At 44.4% G+C, this 21,760-nt stretch overlaps 2 pseudogenes across 1 annotated transcript; both read left to right on the forward strand.

Annotated features, from left to right (window-relative positions):
• The first annotated feature begins 1,816 nt into the window (after window positions 1-1,816).
• On the forward strand, window positions 1,817-2,377 carry LOC135970444 (dihydrofolate reductase pseudogene; annotated as a pseudogene).
• Window positions 2,378-18,094: 15,717 nt separating this feature from the next.
• Window positions 18,095-21,389, forward strand: LOC135970334 (class I histocompatibility antigen, Gogo-B*0101 alpha chain-like; annotated as a pseudogene). Its single transcript, XR_010586034.1, has 8 exons — window positions 18,095-18,187; window positions 18,317-18,586; window positions 18,827-19,102; window positions 19,679-19,954; window positions 20,059-20,175; window positions 20,613-20,645; window positions 20,752-20,799; window positions 20,965-21,389. The product of XR_010586034.1 is annotated as a class I histocompatibility antigen, Gogo-B*0101 alpha chain-like (transcript).
• The last annotated feature ends 371 nt before the right edge of the window (window positions 21,390-21,760 follow it).

Here is a 21,760-nt window from a genome sequence, read left to right on the forward strand (position 1 = left end):
GTAGTGACCACAAGTTCTTACAAGTGGAGATAAGTGAAGAACTGTGGGTGAGATGGAGTGTTGAATTTCATCTGCAGTAATTTCTGCATCTAACAAAATGTGATTATCTCTGTCTTTTATTCTTTAATTAAGCGGTAAAATGCATTACAGATTTAAAGTTTAAATATTCTTGTATCCAGGGGATGAATAACCTGGGCAGGATATTTAATTTATTTATAGCTCACTGGTGGACACAGTCTAGTACTGTTTTTCTCAGTATTTTTACCTCTAATTGCTTCGAAGTGATTATCCTATCATGTTTTCTTTCTCTTATGTATTCCCTAGCTGGCTTTAGAATCAATGTTATTTATACATAAACAATAATGAGTTTACTGGCTTTCACTATGTTTCCTCATTCTCTTGAATATTATGTATAAATTCAGTAGCCTTCTTCGAAGTTTTGGTAGAACTTATCTGTAAAACAGTCTGGATATGCCTGAAGGGAAAAAAAGTTTTACAACCATTTTAACTTCTTTACTTGTAATAAGTTCTCCCCATTGACATAATCTTGTTCAGTCTCAAAATTATTTAAACCTGTACTATATTTTTAGTGGCATTTTTATCTATCATAATGTTATTTTATTCTTAATTACCATTGCCTGTTTTATTTCTCCGTCCAAAAAAAGCAGCTGCTTTTGGTTGGCTGGGCCCTCAGCAGTGGCAGCTGCCAGGTCAGCCCTGTTGAGTGGCGACTCAATCGCTGTGCCCATGCAGTGTCCATCGCAGCCACCACGGCCACTTTGTGCAGGGACTCCATGAGCAAGCCCTGTACGGTTGAGTTGCATCGTCCATCAAGCCATCTCACTCACCTGATTACAGGCAGCCCCAGCCCCCTAACGACCCTCTGGTAGGCATCCACACACAACCACTATCGTCACACACTCGGCCTATAGCAAGAGGTCTATGCGTACCTTTCTCCTCTACCTCCCAATTTTCCAACTCTATTTTCCCCAAGTTCGTGACTGGCCAGCCAAGGCATCAGCCACTGCCCATGACTCATTCAATCATGCACTACTGGGCATCATTTCACACCCCACACCTCCCATGGGCTTGTTTGGGTTTGATTCCTAGTTCCTGGCTTGAGAGCCATTTCCAAAGCTATTCTGGTGTCAGCTCCCAAGCCTACTGCTGTTGTTGTAAATTTTCCTGTTTACGTGTATTTATTTCCCGGAATTAAAAACAATTGCACTAAATTTTTCAATTCAGCATTTCCAAGGCTATGCAGTAGGAGTGATTCTTCTTAGTGTACATAGAATTGCTTCAAAACACCAGCAATGTATATTTGAGGGAAGGACAGCATGATGGAGAAAAGAGGACAATCCACAAGTGGGCAGTGGATTTTCACAAAGTGAACACTCGGGTAAACAACATCCACCTCAAAGTACACCAATCACAGCCTGCCGGAAATACCCATGCAGTGTCCATCGCAGCCCCCACGGCCACTTTGTGCAGGGACTCCATGAGCAAGCCCTGTGCGCTGCTTTTGCTTTACAGGAAACTTGACCCAGGATGGTGTCCAGTGAAGAAATGCCAGGTGCATGGAAAGGAGAGGAGGACCTCAGGGCTGCGAGTTATCTGCAAAAGGAAGAGCATGGACCACCAGGTGGCGCTGCTGCGCTGCTCCTGCTCCCAGGAGGTGAATGCTCAGGAAGGGCTTTGAGGTGGAGACAGGGATGTCATTGCTTATCCTCCAGGTTCAGAGTAAAAACCTTCCGGCCAATCTGGGCCGCGCGTTCTGGTGTAGTGAGCGGGGTCGGAGGTGCTCACCGCTGCTGTCATGGTACGTTTGCTAAACTGCATCGTCGCTGTGTCCCTGACACGGGCATTGGCAAGAACCGGGACCTGCCCTGGCCGCCACTCAGGAATGAATTTAGGTATTTTCAGAGAATGACACAGACTCTTCAGTAGAAGGTAAACAGAATCTGGTGTTATGTGTAGGAAGATCTGGTTCTCCATTTCTGAGAAGAATCGATCTTTAAAGGATAGAATTAATTCAATTCTCAGCAGAGAACTCAAGGAACTTCCACAAGGAGCTCATTTTCTTGCCAGAAATCTGGATGATATCTTAAAACTTACTGAACAACCAGAATTAGCAAATAAAGTAGAGATGATTTGGATAGTTGATGGCAATTCTGTTTATAAGGAAGCCATGAATCACCCAAGCCATATTAAACTATTTGTGACAAGGATCATGTGGGACTTTGAAAGTGACACGTTTTTTCCAGAAATTGATTTGGAAAAATATAAACTTCTGCCAGAATACCCAGGTGTTCTCTCTGATGTCCCGAAGGAGAAAGACATTAAGTTCAAATTTGAAGTATATGAGAAGAATGATTAATATGAAGGTGTTTTCTGGTTTATTTTAAGTTGTTCGCCTCCCTCTGGAAAAAAAATGATATATTTTTACATGAGAAGAAAAAGACTTTTGTTGACTTTGGATCCATGAATAATTATTTCTAAGCAACGTGTTTTTATTCCGCACTAGTCTTGAATATATCAGATACCACTTATGAAATATTCTTGCTATAACTAAGTGCCTCTGCAAGACCCCAACTGAAACCCCGCACCTGCTACAGTGAGCTGCCATTCCACACCCATCGCATATGGCACTCTGGCCAGTCCTTGACATCGTCAGGCTTTTCAAACGTCAGTAGTATTTATTAAGATGAAGATGCACATACCTTCCAACTGAGCAGTTTCACTAGTGGGAAATACCGAAATCTTCCTACCTGTATATCTAGAGGTTTGTAGACATATATTGCAGCCTTGTTTGTAAGAGTGAAAAATTGAAAGCAACCTGGAAGTCCAGTGATTAATATATCACTGGATATATTTTCTGGAAGTCCAGAAAATTAATATATTTCGGTCTTTTGGGGAACCCAAAGCAGATTCCAAGACTGAAATTTCAGTGAAAACAGTTTATTTGCTAGCTCTTACCAGAAATCATCAATTGAGGTATGGAGAAATGGAACTGAGAAGGTAAGGAAACCAGTTTAAAGTCAGTGAGCAGGTTCTCATCCATAACAAGCTCCATACTGCTGAGATACAGGAAAACAGAGGAGAGAAAGCTGGAGTATTGATCCTCCACTCCTTGGTTGTCAGCTCCCTGTCCTGTGTGTGGGTGGAACGTACTCCAGCTGCCCTATAGCAAGTCCCAGGTGTTTGCAGTAAGAAGCTGCTGGCATGCATGGGAACCGTGAATGGCAAACACTTAAAGCAATTCCATGTTTAAGTGTATAACCTCTTCATATCTTTTTTTTTTTTTTTTTTTGACAGAGTTTCGTTCTTGTTACCCAGATGGAGTACAGTGGCGCGACCTCAGCTCACTGCAACCTCCAACTTTCCGGCTTCAAGCGATTCTCCTGCCTCAGGCGCTCAAGTAGCTGGGACTACAGGCGTGCACCACGACACCTGGCTAATTTTGTGTTTTTGGTGGAGATGAGGTTTCACCATGTTGGTCATGCTGGTCTCAAACTCCTTTTTTTTTTTTTTTTTTTTTTTTTTTTTTTTTTTTTTTAAGACGGAGTCTCGCTCTGTAGCCCAGGCTGGAGTGCAGTGGCCGGATCTCAGCTCACTGCAAGCTCCGCCTCCCGGGTTCACGCCATTCTCCGGCCTCAGCCTCCCGAGTAGCTGGGACTACAGGCGCTGCCACCTCGCCCGGCTATTTTTTGTATTTCTTAGTAGAGACGGGGTTTCACCGTGTTAGCCAGGATGGTCTCGATCTCCTGACCTCGTGATCCGCCCATCTCGGCCTCCCAAAGTGCTGGGATTACAGGCTTGAGCCACCGCGCCAGGCCTGGTCTCAAACTCCTGACCTCAAGTGATACGCCCGCCTCAGCCTCCCAAAGTGCTGGGATTACAGGCGTGAGCCACCGCACCTGGCAGATCTTTATTCTTTTTATGTAGTAAAAAGTATAAAGTCACACATGGTTTATTTGAAATATTTTATGATTTAAAAAAATACAGAAGCAGGAAAACCAATTCTAAGTTCAAGTGAGGGATCGTGGTAGTTTGAACCAGAAGGTTGCATGTAGTAAGAAACTGTGATTTAAGATATATTTTAAAGTTGGATGTAGCAGGTTATTCTGATGGAATTTGACTTTGGTTTGGGGCCCACTGAGTTTGAGATGCCTTTGAGAAATGAAGGAAGAAGAGAGAGAATAAAAGAAAAACTGGCAGGCACAGTGGCTCACCCCTGTAACACATTGGCTCAGCATCTTGGGAGGCCTAGACAGACAGATCCCTTGAGACCAGCTTGGGCAACATGGTGAAGCCCCATCTCTCCAAAAAATACAAAAATTGGCTGGGAGTTGTGGCGCCCACCTGTAGTCCCATCTGCTCAGGGGCTGAGGTGGATGAACTGAGCCCGCGCGGTCACGGCTGCAGGGTGTTGTGATTGTGCCACTGCACTCCAGCCTGGGTGACAGAAGAGACCCTGCCTCAAAAAAAAAAGCTGGAAACAATGGAAGCATGACTTCAGAATTCTAGAAAGAAAGTTATTTTCAACGGATAAATCTATATTCAGCCAAATAATCAAGGGTGAAAGTAAAATAATATATTTTTAGGCCAGCAAAGACTCAGGGGTTACCTCCATGTACCCTTTCTTGGGAAGCTATTGGAGGAAATACTCCAGCAAAATGCAGGAGTAGACAAACCAGAGAATGACATGGATCCAGCAAATAGGATCCAACACAGGAAATATTGCAGCTATGGAGCTGGCTTAAAACAAACAAACAAACAAAAGTAGAAATATTAATAGGTTAGCTGGATAGAATGGCTCATGCCTGCAGTCCCAGCTACTCAGGAGGCTAAAAGCAAGAGGTTGGCTTGAGTCCAACATTTCAGACCAGCCTGGCCACCATAGTGAGATTCCCTTCTCTTAAAAATAATAATAGGTTATTGCCAGATTTGGGGCATTTGGAAAGAAATTCATTGAAGATAAAGCAAAAGTGAAAAAAACAATGGTGAAGGCTGGTTAGGCAATCATTAATTCTAGGGCAGAAGGAAGTACAGGATAGGAAGTAAGAGCACAATACTCTGTTCTTCTCAACAATGAGCAATATATACATAGCCATAATGATGTGGTGACTGCTTAGCCCCTAACTCTGGTGACTACTTTGGGACAATAAGGGAGGAAAAGTGAAGATAGTGATGGTGTAAGAGCTAAATCCTCATCTGTCATTCCAGAAATCACTTAAAATGTGTAAAATAATCAAGAAATGACTAAGTAGTTATGTGAGAAGAACAGAAGACATTGCTAAAAGAGTTGAAAGTCATTGCTCTGGAGGATTAGGAGGGACGGGGCAGGGAAATGTTAGGATGCATTATAAACTGAAGAGGCTTTTTAAAATTACATGTATTAATATATGCACCCATTTGAAAAACTGAAAAAATAATAATTTGGAAAAACCCAGGAAGGCAACGACCAGAAGGAAAAACTGAGAGAATGAAAAGTGCTTGTCTCTGGAAAGAACAAACGGCAGGACTGTTGCTTTCATTGTAAGACTTTTAGAGCCATTTGATTTTACTTAACCATTTTCATCTATTTCTTTAATAAAACAACTCTATCATAATAAAAAGTTACATTCCTTCACAGAAAACAAACAAACAAACAAAAACCCTTCCTGCCCAGCCCATCTCATTCTCCCTGAATCCTCAGCGCTAATGAGGACTGTCTCCCTCTCACCTCCCTGGACTGGACTTTTTACCACTGGAAAATGGATGTGATTTCTAGTTTCTGCATGTCCTGGTTTATTGTGCTGCCAGTGAAATAAAATCAAAATACATATTGAATAAATAATAAATAAAATAACCCATAGTGAGCAAAGGTTTACAATGTAATTTTTGGAGTCAAGATCTCATTCTGTGGCCTGGATTGGAGACCAGTGGTGCGATCATAGCTCACTGCAGCCTTGAACCCATAAGCTCAAGGGATCTTCCCATCTCAGCCTTCCCAATACCTGTGAATACAAGTGTCCACCACCAGGCCCAGCTAAGTTTATTTATTTTTATATCTTTTAGAGATGAGCGTGTCACAATGTTGTCCAAGCTGGTCTCCAACTTCTGATCTCAAGCAATCGTCTGGCCTTAGCATCCTGAACTGCTGGGATTACAGGGGTGAGCTGTCATGCCTGGCTTGTAATATACAGACACCATCAAGGTTTCCTTCTCCAAGTGTGGACACAGCAGCAGACGCCCCTTGTCTCTTGGGTCAGGACACTGGGTAGAGTGGAATAGCAGGACAACAAAGTCACTGCAGAAAGTACCCATGTGGAAGAGGTCCAGCAGGAAGGGCCAACTCTCCCAGGGCCACCATATTTAGGGATAACTCCTCTTTCTGGGCAGGACTGTTCTGTGATTACTTTTGTATTCGCAATAGTTCTGAAATCGTAGGATGATGAGACTCAAGACTGGCTGGGATTTGTTTTCAAAAAACCATCTCCAAGATTTGTTGATCTTTTGAATGGTTTTTAGTGTTGCCATTTCCTTCAGAACTTAACTCATTCTTAACATTTCACAGTCTACTTTCAGTTAATAATGTACTAGTACCCATAAATATAGAAATATTGCAACCATTTATCCTCTGCAAAATGTCCATCTTTTATGGTATAGATATTATATGGAATATATCTATACAGGTTGTAAGTCCCACGATAAAAAACTTTTTCTTACCTTTAAACAGTTCTATGTATATAAAGTAAGAATAAATGAGGGGAGCAAGATAGCCTTTTGCACTTAGCTCAGTATTTACCATTTTTGATCATCTTCATCTTTTCTGATAATCTCATTTTCTGCCTGGTATCATTTGTCTCTAGTCTGAAGAATTTTCTTTACCAGTTGTTATTGTACAGATCTGCTGGCGAGAAATTCTCTTAATTTTCTTTTACCTGAAATATCTCCTTATTTGCCTATCCTTGAAGGACATCTATGCTGAATATAGAATTCTTAGTTAACCTTTTTGTCCTCCAGCACTTTAAAGATGTTATTCTACTTTCTTTTGTTTCTATGGTTTCTAATAAGAAGACATGGGTCAGGACAAGAGGAACAGAGAAACCAGAACTGGGAAAATAACATGGTAGACAAAAAACTTGTCATATCAATAATGACAAAAACCTATATGAATCAACACTCTAATGAAGGGCAAAGATTGTGTGACTTGGTTTAAAAAAAATATGGAATCCAACCATATGCTCTTTCCAGACATGCACTTTGTTTGTTTGTTTTAATTTAACTTTTATTTTTAGTTAAGGGGCACATGTGCAGGTTTGTTATATAGGTAAACTTGTGTCATGGGTTTTGTTGTACAGATTATTTCTATACCCATTAGTACCCACCCAAGTATTAAGCCTTAGTACCCATTAGCTATTTTTCCTGATCCTCTCCCTCCTCCCACCCTCCACCCTCAAGTGGACCCCAGTGTGTGTTGTTCCCTTCTACGTGCCCGTGTATTCTCATCATTTAGCTCCTACTTATAAGTGAGAACATGTGGTATATAGTTTTCTGTTCCTGCATTAGTTTGCTAAGAATAATGGTCTCCAACTCCATCCATGTTCCTGCAAAGGACATAATCTCATTCTTTTTATGGCTGTATAGTATTCTACGGTGTATATGTGCCACATTTTCTTTATCCAGTCTACCATTGATGGTCATTTAGGTTGACTCCAAGTCTTTGCTATTGTGAATAGTGGTTCAATAAACATATGTGTACATGTAAGACATGCACTTTCTTTTTTTATTTAACTTATTTTACTTTAAGTTCCAGGATAAATGTGCAGAACGTGCAGGTTTGTTACATATGTGTAGTCTGCCATGGTGGTTTGCTGCACCCATTCACCTGTCTTCCACGTTCCCTCCCCTCACCCCTGACTCCCCAACAGGCCTTGGTGTGTGTTGTTCCTCTCACTGTGTCCATGTGCTCTCATTGTTCAACTCCCACTTAGGAGTGAGAAAATGCGGTGTTAGGTTTTCTGTTCCCATGGTAGTTTGCTGAGGATGATCACTTCCAGCTTCATCCATGTTTCTGCAAAGGACATGAACTCATTCCTTTTATGACTGTGTAGTATTCCATGGTGTATATCTACCACATTTTCTTTACCCAGACTATCATTGATGGGCATGTGGGTTGGTTCCATGTCTTTGCTATTGAATATAGTGCTTCAATAAACATACATGTACATGTGTCTTTATAGTAGAATGATTCATATTCCTTTGGGTGTATACCCAGTAATGGGGTTGCTGGGTCAAATAGTATTTCTGGTTGTAGATCTTTGAGGAATGGTCACACCATCCTCCACAATGGTTGAACTATTTTACATTCCCACCAACAGTGGAAAAGCATTCCTATTTCTCCACAGTCTTGCCAGCATCTATTGTTTCTTCACTTTTTAATAATTGCCATTCTGACTGGCAGGAGATAGTACATCATTGTGGTTTTGATTTGCTTTTCTCTAATGATCATTGATATTGAGCTTTTTTTCATATGTTTCTTCTTCTGAGAAGTGTCTATTCATATCCTTTGCCAATTTTTGATGGGGCTGGGGTTTTTTGTCTTGTAAATTTGTTTAAGTTCCTTGTAAACAAACATGTGAGCTCTCATCGTTCTTGTTTAAACACCTAACAGGCATCCTAACCAGTGCAACATGGCAAGAAAATGAAATGAGACCAATAGAAGGACAGGGCATGGTGGCTCATGCCTGTAATCCCTGCATTTTGGGAGGCTGAGGTGGGAGGATCACTTGAGTTCAGGAGTTGGAAACCAGCCTGATAGTGAGACCTCATGTGTACCAAATAAAAATAATTTTAAAAGAAAAAAGATCAATAGATAGGAAACGAAGAAACAAAAGTCTTTCTTTGTCACCAGCTTCATTGCATATGTAGAAAACACTAGAAGATTCTGAAAAAGTCTCTGGAATTAATCATTAAATTTGCAAAATAGTTCATAAAATATATGTAATAAGTCACTTAGACGAACATGAAAAGATAGTAAACAATACTAGTCATCTAAGAAGTGCAAGTTAAAACCACAATGAGAAGCCATCACACATCACCTAGAATAGGTAAAGTTAAAAAGACATTTGATAAGTCTAAATACTGTCAAGTATATGGAAAAAATAGGAATGTCTGATATTGCTGGTAGGAATGCAAAAAATGTGGCAGTCAACTTGTAAAGCAGTGTGCCAATTTCTTATACAGCTACCCATCCATTACCACATGACCCAGCAATTCCACAAATATGTATTTATCCAAAAGAAATAAAAATGTAAGGTCACACTTGTAAGCAGTTATTTCTAGTGGCTTCATTAATAACAAACCCTAGCTGGAGGAATCCACTGTCAATCAACTAGAGAATAGAGAAAGCAATGAATAAACTGGGATTCCAGCAATACTCAGCAGCTGCTCAGCAACAAAAATGAGTGAATGGCATCATCTCAAACACCGTTATGCTAAGGGAGAGACCAAACGAAGGACTACATATCATATGATTGCATGTCCATTAAATTCTAGAAATTTCACTATTGCAGTGACAGAAAACAGAGCGGTGGTTGAGTGAAGGGAAGGGGTGAGGGTGGGAGGCAAGGATTAAACTAAGAGGAGAGGAGGGTGTGAGGGAAGAGGGCAGAGAGAAGGGCTGGGGAAGCAGGAGGTGAGGACAAGGAGCAGGGGAAAGGACTCCAAAGCAGTGGAGTAGCCTGGCAGGGGGTTCTCTGCTTTCGGTGTTTCTCTACTGGGCAGTATGGTAGTTACAGGACTATAAATAATTATCAATATTCACCAAGAAGCACAGCTAAAACTGGTGAATTTTATTAAAAGTAAACACCCTAATTAGCAAAAAAAAAAAAAAAAAAAAAAAAAAAATGTGGGGGGAGGGAGGGAAGGGGAGGCAAAAAAAAAAGACATTTTTAGATCATCAAAGCCACAAAATTCATTTCCTAGGGGTCCTGTACTACATTTAATTTTAAAGGAAATTCTTCAGGCTGAAGGGAAATGATACTAGATGGTGACCCAGATATATAGAAAGGAACAATTAACAACAGGAATGATGCACATACACATGTCACATTCACATGTCACATTCACACTCATTTTCTTAATTTCCTGAAGACATGTGGCTGCTTGTCTAAAACAAAAAGTATTACACTGTATCATTGAGTTCATAATATAGATTGATGTAATATATAAAACAATAATAGCATAATGTTAGGTTAAATGAAGCTACACTGTTTTTTTGTTTTTGTTTTTGTTTTTTATTATTATACTTTAAGTTCTAGGGTACATGTGCATAATGTGCAGGTTTGTTACATATGTATACTTGTGCCATGTTGGTGTGCTGCACCCAACAACTCATCAGCACCCATCAACTCATCATTTACATCAGGTATAACTCCCAATGCAATCCCTCCCTCCTCCCCCCTCCCCATGATAGGCCCCGGTGTGTGATGTTCCCCTTCCCGAGTCCAAGTGATCTCATTGTTCAGTTCCCACCTATGAGTGAGAACATGCGGTGTTTGGTTTTCTGTTCTTGCGATAGTTTGCTGAGAATGATGGTTTCCAGCTGCATCCATGTCCCTACAAAGGACACAAACTCATCCTTTTTTATGGCTGCATAGTATTCCATGGTGTATATGTGCCACATTTTCTTAATCCAGTCTGTCACTGATGGACATTTGGGTTGATTCCAAGTCTTTGCTATTGTGAATAGTGCTGCAATAAACATACGTGTGCATGTGTCTTTATAGCAGCATGATTTATAATCCTTTGGGTATATACCCAGTAATGGCATGGCTGGGTCATATGGTACATCTAGTTCTAGATCCTTGAGGAATCGCCATACTGTTTTCCATAATGGTTGAACTAGTTTACAATCCCACCAACAGTGTAAAAGTGTTCCTATTTCTCCACATCCTCTCCAGCACCTGTTGTTTCTTGACTTTTTAATGATTGCCATTCTAACTGGTGTTAGATGGTATCTCATTGTGGTTTTGATTTGCATTTCTCTGATGTCTAGTGATGATGAGCATTTTTTCATGTGTCTGTTGGCTGTATGAATGTCCTCTTTTGAGAAATATCTGTTCATATCCTTTGCCCACTTTTTGATGGGGTTGTTTGTTTTTTTCTTGTAAATTTGTTTGAGTTCTTCGTAGGTTCTGGATATTAGCCCTTTGTCTGATGAGTAGATTGCAAAAATTTTCTCCCATTCTGTAGGTTGCCTGTTCACTCTGATGGTAGTTTCTTTTGCTGTGCAGAAGCTCTTTAGTTTAATTAGATCCCATTTGTCAATTTTGGCTTTTGTTGTCATTGCTTTTGGTGTTTTAGACATGAAATCCTTGCCCATGCCTATGTCCTGAATGGTATTACCTAAGTTTTCTTCTAGGGTTTTTGTGGTATTAGGTCTAACATTTAAGTCTCCAATCCATCTTGAATTAATTTTTGTATAAGGAGTAAGGAAAGGATCCAGTTTCAGCTTTCTACTTATGGCTAGGCAATTTTCCCAGCACCATTTATTAAATAGGGAATCCTTTCCCCATTTCTTGTTTTTCTCAGGTTTATCAAAGATCAGATGGCTGTAGATGTGTGGTATTATTTCTGAGGCTCTGTTCTGTTCCATTGGTCTATATCTCTGTTTTGGTACCAGTACCATGCTGTTTTGGTTACTGTAGCCTTGTAGTGTAGTTTGAAGTCAGGTAGCGTGATCCCTCCAGCTTTGTTCTTTTGACTTAGGATTGTCTTGGAGATGTGGGCTCTTTTTTGGTTCCATATGAACTTTAAAGCAGTTTTTTCCAATTCTGTGAAGAAACTCATTGGTAGCTTGATGGGGATGGCATTGAATCTATAAATTACCTTGGGCAGTATGGCCATTTTCACAATATTGATTCTTCCTATCCATGAGCATGGTATGTTCTTCCATTTGTTTATGTCCTCTTTTATTTCACTGAACAGTGGTTTGTAGTTCTCCTTGAAGAGGTCCTTTACATCCCTTGTAAGTTGGATTCCTAGGTATTTTATTCTCTTTGAAGCAATTGTGAATGGAAGTTCATTCATGATTTGGTTCTCTGTCTGTTACTGATGTATAAGAATGCTTGTGATTTTTGCACATTAATTTTGTATCCTGAGACTTTGCTGAAGTTTCTTATCAGCTTAAGGAGATTTTGGGCTGAGATGATGGGGTTTTCTAAATATACAATCATGTCATCTGCAAACAGGGACAATTTGACTTCTTCTTTTCCTAACTGAATACCCTTGATTTCTTTCTCTTGCCTGATTGCCCTAGCCAGAACTTCCAACACTATGTTGAATAGGAGTGGGGAGAGAGGGCATCCCTGTCTTGTGCCAGTTTTCAAAGGGAATTTTTCTAGTTTTTGCCCATTCAGTATGATATGATATTGGGTTTGTCATAAATAGCTCTTATGATTTTGAGATATGTTCCATCAATACCGAATTTATTGAGAGTTTTTAGCATGAAGGGCTGTTGAATTTTGTCAAAGGCCTTTTCTGCATCTATTGGGATAATCATGTGGTTTTTGTCTTTGGTTCTGTTTATATGGTGGATTACATTTATTGATTTGCGTATGTTGAACCAGCCTTGCATCCCAGGGATAAAAACAACTTGATCATGGTGGATAAGCTTTTTGATGTGCTGCTGGGTCCGGTTTGCCAGTATTTTATTGAGGATTTTTGCATCGATGTTCATCAGGGATATTGGTCTAAAATTCTCTTTTTTTTGTTGTGTCTCTGCCAGGCTTTGGTATCAGGATGATGTTGGCCTCATAAAATGAGTTAGGGAGGATTCCCTCTTTTTCTATCGATTGGAATAGTTTCAGAAGGAATGGTACCAGCTCCTCCTTGTACCTCTGGTAGAATTCAGCTGTGAATCCATCTGGTCCTGGACTTTTTTTGGTTGGTAGGCTATTAATTATTGCCTCAAGTTCAGAGCCTGCTATTGGTCTATTCAGGGATTCAGCTTCTTCCTGGTTTAGTCTTGGGAGAGTGTAAGTGTCCAGGATATTATCCATTTCTTCTAGATTTTGTAGTTTATTTGCATAGAGGTGTTTATAGTATTCTCTGATGGTAGTTTGTATTTCTGTGGGGTCGGTGGTGATATCCCCTTTATCATTTTTTATTGCGTCTATTTGATTCTTCTCTCTTTCCTTCTTTATTAGTCTTGCTAGCGGTCTATCAATTTTGTTGATCTTTTCAAAAAACCAACTCCTGGATTCATTGATTTTTTGGAGGGTTTTTTGTGTCTCTATCTCCTTCAGTTCTGCTCTGATCTTAGTTATTTCTTGCCTTCTGCTAGCTTTTGAATGTGTTTGCTCTTGCTTCTCTAGTTCTTTTAATTGTGATGTTATAGTGTCAATTTTAGATCTTTCCAGCTTTCTCTTGTGGGCATTTAGTGCTATAAATTTCCCTCTACACACTGCTTTAAATGTGTCCCAGAGATTCTGGTATGTTGTATCTTTGTTCTCATTGGTTTCAAAGAACATCTTTATTTCTACCTTCATTTCGTTATGTACCCAGTAGTCATTCAGGAGCAGGTTATTCAGTTTCCATGTAGTTGAGCAGTTTTGATTGAGTTTCTTAGTCCTGAGTTCTAGTTTGATTGCACTGTGGTCTGAGAGACAGTTTGTTATAATTTCTGTTCTTGTACATTTGTTGAGGAGTGCTTTACTTCCAATTACGTGGTCAATTTTGGAATAAGTGTGATGTGGTGCTGAGAAGAATGTATATTCTGTTGATTTGGGGTGGAGAGTTCTGTAGATGTCTATTAGGTCTGCTTGCTGCAGAGATGAGTTCAATTCCTGGATATCCTTGTTAACTTTCTGTCTTGTTGATCGGTCTAATGTTGACAATGGGGTGTTGAAGTCTCCCATTATTATTGTATGGGAGTCTAAGTCTCTTTGTAAGTCTCTAAGGACTTGCTTTATGAATCTGGGTGCTCCTGTATTGGGTGCATATATATTTAGGATAGTTATCTCTTCCTGTTGAATTGATCTCTTTACCATTATGTAATGGCCTTCTTTGTCTCTTTTGATCTTTGATGGTTTAAAGTCTGTTTTATCAGAGACTAGTATTGCAACCCCTGCTTTTTTTTGTTCTCCATTTGCTTGGTAGATCTTCCTCCATCCCTTTATTTTGAGCCTATGTATGTCTCTGCATGTGAGATGGGTCTCCTGAATACAGCAGACTGATGGGTCTTGATTCTTTATCCAGTTTGCCAGTCTGTGTCTTTTAATTGGACCATTTAGTCCATTTACATTTAAGGTTAATATTGTTATGTGTGAACTTGATCCTGCCATTATGATATTAACTGGTTATTTTGCTCGTTAGTTGATGCAGTTTCTTCCTAGCCTCGATGGTCTTTACATTTTGGCTTGTTTTTGCAATGGCTGGTACCAGTTGTTCCTTTCCATGTTTAGTGCTTCCTTCAGGGTCTCTTGTAAGGCAGGCCTGGTGGTGACAAAATCTCTAAGCATTTGCTTATCTGTAAAGGATTTTATTTCTCCTTCACTTATGAAACTTAGTTTGGCTGGATATGAAATTCTGGGTTGCAAATTCTTTTCTTTAAGAATGTTGAATATTGGCCCCCACTCTCTTCTGGCTTGTAGAGTTTCTGCCGAGATATCTGCTGTTAGTCTGATGGGCTTCCCTTTGTGGGTAACCCGACCTTTCTCTCTGGCTGCCCTTAAGATTTTTTCCTTCATTTCAACTTTGGTGAATCTGGCAATTACGTGTCTTGGAGTTGCTCTTCTCGAGGAGTATCTTTGTGGCGTTCTCTGTATTTCCTGAATTTGAATGTTGGCCTGCCCTACTAGGTTGGGGAAGTTCTCCTGGTTGATATCCTGAAGAATATTTTCCAACTTGCTTCCATTTTCCCCCTCACTTTCAGGCACCCCAATCAGACGTAGATTTGATCTTTTTACATAATCCCATACTTCTTGCAGGCTTTGTTCATTTCTTTTTCTTCTTTTTTCTTTAGATTTCTCTTCTCACTTCATTTCATTCATTTGATCCTCAATCGCGGATACTCTTTCTTCCAGTTGATCGAGTCGGTTACTGAAGCTTGTGCATTTGTCACTTATTTCTTGTGTCATGGTTTTCATCTCTGTCCGTTCGTTTATGGCCTTCTCTGCATTAATTATTCTGGTTATCAATTCTTCCACTCTTTTTTCAAGCTTTTTAGTTTCTTTGCGCTGGGTATGTAATTCCTCCTTTAGCTCTGAGAAGTTTGATGGACTGAAGCCTTCTTCTCTCATCTCATCGAAGTCATTCTCCATCCAGCTTTGATCCGTTGCTGGCGATGAGCTGCGTTCCTTTGCAGGGGGAGATGCACTCTTATTTTTTGAATTTCCAGCTTTTCTGCCCTGCTTTTTCCCCATCTTTGTGGTGTTATCTGCCTCTGGTCTTTGATGATGGTGACGTACTGATGGGGTTTTGGTGTGGGTGACCTTCCTGTTTGTTAGTTTTCCTTCTAACAGTCAGGACTCTCAGCTGTAGGTCTGTTGGAGATTGCTTGAGGTCCACTCCAGACCCTGTTTGCCTGGGTGTCAGTAGCAGAGGCTGCAGAAGATAGAATACTGCTGAACAGTGAGTGTACCTGTCTGATTCTTGCTTTGGAAGCTTCCTCTCAGGGGTGTACTCCACCGTGTGAGGTGTGGGGTGTCGGTCTGCCCTAGTGGAGGATGTCTCCCAGTTAGGCTACTCAGGGGTCAGGGACCCACTTGAGCAGGCAGTCTGTCTGTTCTCAGATCTCAACCTCCGTGTTGGGAGATCCACCGCTCTCTTCAAAGCTGTCAGACAGAGTTGCTTGCATCTGCAGAGGTTTCTGCTGCTTTTTGTTGTTGTTGTTGTTGTTGTTGTTTAGCTGTGCCCTGTCCCCAGAGATGGAGTCTACAGAGACTGGCAGGCCTTCTTGAGCTGCTGTGAGCTCCACCCAGTTTGATCTTCCCAGGGCTTTGTTTACCTACTTAAGCCTCAGTAATGGCGGGCGCCCCTCCCCCAGCCTCGCTGCTGCCTTGTGGTTAGATCGCAGACTGCTGTGCTAGCAATGAGGAAGGCTCCATGGGCGTGGGACCCTCCCGGCCAGGTGTGGGATATAATCTCCTGGTGTGCCCCTTTGCTTAAAGCACAGTATTGGGGTGAGAGTTACCCGATTTTCCAGGTGTTGCGTGTCTCTGTTCCCCTGGCTAGGAAAAGGGATTCCCTTCCCCCTTGTGCTTCCCAGGTGAGGTGATGCCTCGCCCTGCTTCAGCTCTCACTGGTCGGGCTGCAGCAGCTGACCAGCACCGATTGTCCGGCACTCCCCAGTGAGATGAACCCAGTACCTCAGTTGATAATGCAGAAATCACCTGTCTTCTGTGTTGCTCCCGCTGGAAGCTGGAGACTGGAGCTGTTCCTATTCGGCCATCTTGCTCTGCCCCCGAAGCTACACTGTTACAAGTGTCCTTTATTTTGCCGGGTGTCGTTTAATATAACCTGAACTTCACTGTGAAAAGCCAAGGAATTGGGTTTCCATTCTTACAACAGTAAAAAATTAGTGTAAAGAAATATAGCCAAAAACCACTAGGAGAATTAAAATCATAAACTACAAAATGTTTATTTGATACATAAGGAAGTAGTAGAGGAGGAACAGAAACAAAAAGAGATGAGACGAATTGAAAACATATAGCAAATTGCAGACGAGAATCCAACCATTGTTAAGTGAAGAAATGACAGGACTTTGCTCACATTAGCAGGACCGCTGAGCACTGTGGGGAGAACAGACATGGGCAGGAGGTGAGGGACAGTGTTAGTGACACAATTCAGGAGTGACAGGGTAGTGGGGACTTAGGGGAAGGTGGGGTGTGAGGGATGAGAAGGGCAGAGAGAAGGGCTGGAGAAGCAGGAGGTGAGGAAAAGGAGCAGAGGAAAGAATTCTAAAGCAGTGGAAGAGCCTAGCAGGGGGTTCTTTGCATTCGGTATTCAATACATTTTGTTGGACTTCCTAAAAGCTAATTGGCTCTTTATGATTAAAAAAAAAAGAGTTATAAAAATACCAAGTGTCCAGATAAAATATGCACACTGCTTAGATGTGCATAGTTCAGGAAAACAGGCAGTGCTTGAGCGTCGGTGAAGAGCATTGGGTCTGCATGGAGCACTCGCAACTTTGAGGTGATGACTACAGGCTCCTGGTTGCAATAGACAGTAACAAACCCTGCTTCTCTGTATTCAGGAGATGTTCTGGACTCACACAGGGAAACTCCGGGCTAAGGAATGAAGGTAATTTTAAATGCAACAACCCAGAGCCACAGATCCATAGTCTGGGAAAGTAAAACTTAAGAGCTTTGTAATGCTGTTTTGACACAGGTCTTTTACAGATTGGAATTCTAATCATTCAGGGATTATCAACATTGTGCTACCTACTGTATTAATAAACAAAAAGGAAACTTCGTCTCTATGAGAATCTCTACGTGGTGGCTTCAGACAAAACTTCACCAGGTTTCGAGGAAAAAACCCTGTCTCTACACCTCCATTCCCAGGGCGAGCTCTCTCTGGCATGAAGTTCCCCGTGGTGAGTTTCCCTGTACAAAGGTCCAAGGGGAGAGGGAGTGGGAGGCAGAGAGTCCAGTTCAGGGACTGGGATTCCAGGACGAGTAGGGAAGGGGAAGGGGCTGGGCGCAGCCTGGGGGTCTCTCCCTGGTTTCTACAGACAGATCCTCGTCCAGGACTCAGGCAGACAGTGTGACAAAGAGGCTTGGTGTAGGAGAAGAGGGATCAGGACGAAGTCCCAGGTCCCGGGCGTGGCTCTTAGGGTCTCAGGCTCCCAGAGCCTTGTCTGCATTGGGGAGGCACAGAGTTGGGGATTCCCCACTCCCCTAGTTTCACTTCTTCTCCCAACCTGTATCTTCTCCCAACCTGTATCTCCCAACCTGTATCTTCCTGTATCTTCTCCCAACCTGTATCTTCCAGGATACTCCTGACAAGTCCAGTTCCCACTCTCATTGGGTGTCGGGTTTCTAGAGAAGCCAATCAGCGTCGCCGCGGTCTCAGTTCTAAAGTCCCCACGCGCCCACCCCGACTCAGAGTCTCCTCAGACGCCGAGATGCGGTCATGGCGCCCCGAACCCTCCTCCTGCTGCTCTCGGGGGCCCTGGCCCTGACCGAGACCTGGGCCGGTGAGTGCGGGGTCGGGAGGAAAATGGCCTCTGCCGGGAGGAGCGAGGGGACCGCAGGCGGGGGCGCAGGACCCGGGGAGCCGCGCGGGGAGGAGGGTCGGGCGGGTCTCAGCCTCTCCTCGCCCCCAGGCTCGCACTCCATGAGGTATTTCAGCACCGCCCTGTCCCGGCCCGGCCGCGGGGAGCCCTGGTATCTCGAAGTCGGCTACGTGGACGACACGCAGTTTGTGCGGTTCGACAGCAACGCCGAGAGTCCGAGGATGGAGCCGCGGGCGCCGTGGATGAACCAGGAGGGGCCGGAGTATTGGGAAGAGGAAACACGGAGAGCCAAGGAGGCCGCACAGAATTTTCGAGGGTGCCTGCGGACCCTGCGCGGCTACTACAACCAGAGCGAGGCCGGTGAGTGGCCCCGGCCCGGGGCGCAGGTCACGACCCCTCCCCATCCCCCACGGACGGGTCGCCCCGAGTCTCCGGGTCCGAGATCCGAGCCGAGGCCGCGGGGCCCGCCCAGACCCTCCACCGGGGAGAGCCCCAGGCGCCTTTACCGGGTTTCATTTTCAGTTGAGGCCAAAATTCCCGCGGGTTGGTCAGGGCGGGGCGGAGCTCGGTGGGCGGGGCTGACCGCGGGGGCGGGGCCAGGGTCTCACACCCTCCAGACGTTGTACGGCTGCGACCTGGGACCCGACGGGCGCCTCCTCCGCGGGTATTACCAGTCCGCCTACGACGGCAGGGATTACATCGCCCTGAGCGAGGACCTGCGCTCCTGGACCGCGGCAGACACGGCGGCTCAGAACACCCAGCGCAAGCTGGAGGCGGCCGGTGACGCGGAGAGGGTGAGAGCCTACCTGGAGGGGACGTGCGTGGAGTGGCTCCGCAGACACCTGGAGAACGCAAAGGAGACGCTGCAGCGCGCGGGTACCAGGGGCACTGGGGAGCCTTCCCCATCACCTCTAGATCTCCCGGGATGGCCTCCCATGAAGAGGGGAGGAAAATGGGATCAGCGCTAGAATGTCGCCCTCCCTTGAATGGAGAATGGCATGAGTTTTCCTAATTTCCTCTGAGGGCCCCCTCTGCTCTCTAGGACAATTAAGGGATGACGTCTCTGAGGACATGGAGGGGAAGACAGTCCCTAGAATACAGATCAGGGGTCTCCTTTGAACCCTGCAGCAGCCTTGGGCACCGTGAACTTTTCTCTCAGGCCTTGTTCTCTGCCTCACACTCAATGTGTTTGAAGGTCTGATTCCAGCTTTTCTGAGTCCCTCGGCCTCCACTCAGGTCAGGACCAGAAGTCCCTGTTCCTACCTCAGAGTCTAGAACTCTCCAAGGAATAGGAGATTATCCCAGGTGGCCTGTGTCCAGTCTGGTGTCTGGCTTCTGTGCTCCCTTCCTCACCCCAGGTGTCCTGTTCATTCTCAGGGTGGTCACATGGGTGCTGCTGGAGTGTCCCATGAGAGATGCAAAGCCCCTGAATTTTCTGACTCTTCCCATCAGATCCCCCAAAGACACACGTGACCCACCACCCCGTCTCTGACCATGAGGCCACCCTGAGGTGCTGGGCCCTGGGCTTCTACCCTGCGGAGATCACACTGACCTGGCAGCGGGATGGGGAGGAGCAAACTCAGGACACCGAGCTTGTGGAGACCAGGCCAGGAGGAGATGGAACCTTCCAGAAGTGGGGAGCTGTGGTGGTGCCTTCTGGAGAAGAGCAGAGATACACGTGCCATGTGCAGCATGAGGGGCTGCCGGAGCCCCTCACCCTGAGATGGGGTAAGGAGGGGGATGAGGGGTCATGTCTCTTCTCAAGGAAAGCAGGAGCCCTTCTGGAGCCCTTCAGCAGGGTCAGGGCCCCTCATCTTCCCCTCCTTTCCCAGAGCCATCTTCCCAGTCCACCATCCCCATCGTGGGCATTGTTGCTGGCCTGGCTGTCCTAGCAGTTGTGGTCACCGGAGCTGTGGTCGCCGCTGTGATGTGGAGGAGGAAGAGCTCAGGTAGGGAAGGGGTGAGGGGTGGGGTCTGGGTTTTCTTGTCCCATTGGGGATTTCAAGCCCCAGGTAGAAATGTTCCCTGCCTCATTCCTGGGAAACAGCATCCACACAGGGGCTAACCCAGCCTGGGGCCCTGTGTGCCAGCACTTACTCTTTTGTGTAGCACATGTGACAATGAAGGACAGATGTATCACCTTGATTATTATGGTACTGGGGTCCTGATTCCAGCATTCACGTGTCAGGGGAAGGTCCCTGCTAAGGACAGACCTTAGGAGGGGAGTTGGTCCAGGACACACACCTGCTTTCCTCCTGTTTCCTGATCCTGCCCTGGGTCTGTAGTCATCATTCTGGAAATTTCTCTTGGGTCCAAAGGAGGTTCCTCTAAGATCTTATGGCCCTGCTTCCTCCCAGTCCCCTCACAGGACATTTTCTTCCCACAGGTGGAAAAGGAGGGAGCTACTCTCAGGCTGCGTGTAAGTGGTGGGGGTGGGAGTGTGGAGGAGCTCACGAACCCCATAATTCCTCCTGTCCCATGTCTCCTGCGGGCTCTGACCAGGTCCTGTTTTTGTTCTACCCCAGTCAGCGACAGTGCCCAGGGCTCTGATGTGTCTCTCACGGCTTGAAAAGGTGAGATTCTTGGGGTCTAGAGTGGGGGGCGGGGGAGGGCAGAGGGGAAAGGCCTGGGTAATGGAGATTCTTTGATTGTGACGTTTCGAGTGTGTGGTGGCTGTTCGGAGTGTCATCACTTACCATGACTGACTTGAATTTGTTCATGACTGTTGTTTTCTGTAGCCTGAGACAACTGTCTTGTGTGGGACTGAGATGCAGGATTTCTTCACATCTCCCTTTTGTGACTTCAAGACACTCTGGCATCTCTTTCTGCAAAGGCATCTGAATGTGTCTGCGTCCCTGTTAGCATAATGTGAGGAGGTGGAGAGACAGCCCACCCCCGTGTCCACCGTGTCCCCTGTTCCCACGCTGACCAGTGTTTCCTCCCCAGTCATCTTTCCTGTTCCAGAGAGGTAGGGCTGGATGTCTCCATCTCAGTCTCAACTTTATGTGCACTGAGCTGCAACTTCTTACTTCCCTAATGAAAATAAGAATCTGAATATAAATTTGTTTTCTCAAATATTTGCTATGAGAGGTTGATGGATTAATTAAATAAGTCAAATCCTAGAATCTGAGAGAGCAAATAAAGACCTGAGAACCTTCCAGAATCTACATGTTCCCTGTGCTGAGTCTGTTGCAGGTGGGGGGTGGAGAAGGCTGTGAGTAGCCCAGTGTGGACTGGGCCTGTGCCTAGTTGCTGTTCAGTTCTTCATGGGCTTTATGTGGTCAGTCCTCAGCTGGGTCACCACTGCCCCATCGTCCTTGTCCCTTCAGTGGAAACTTGTCCAGTGGGAACTGTGACCACAGAGGCTCAGACATCTCCCAGGGCGGCCCCTGCACACGGGGGTCTCTGTGCATTCTGAGACAAATTTTCAGAGCCATTCACCTCCTGCCCTGCTTCTAGAGCTTCTGTTCTGCTCTGCTCTCCTGCCCTCTCTCCCTGCCCTGGTTCTAGTGATCTTGGTGCTGAATCCAACCC

The sequence above is a fragment of the Macaca fascicularis genome, chromosome 4 (assembly GCF_037993035.2).
Source record: "Macaca fascicularis isolate 582-1 chromosome 4, T2T-MFA8v1.1".
Classification (NCBI taxonomy): Eukaryota; Metazoa; Chordata; class Mammalia; order Primates; family Cercopithecidae; genus Macaca; species Macaca fascicularis.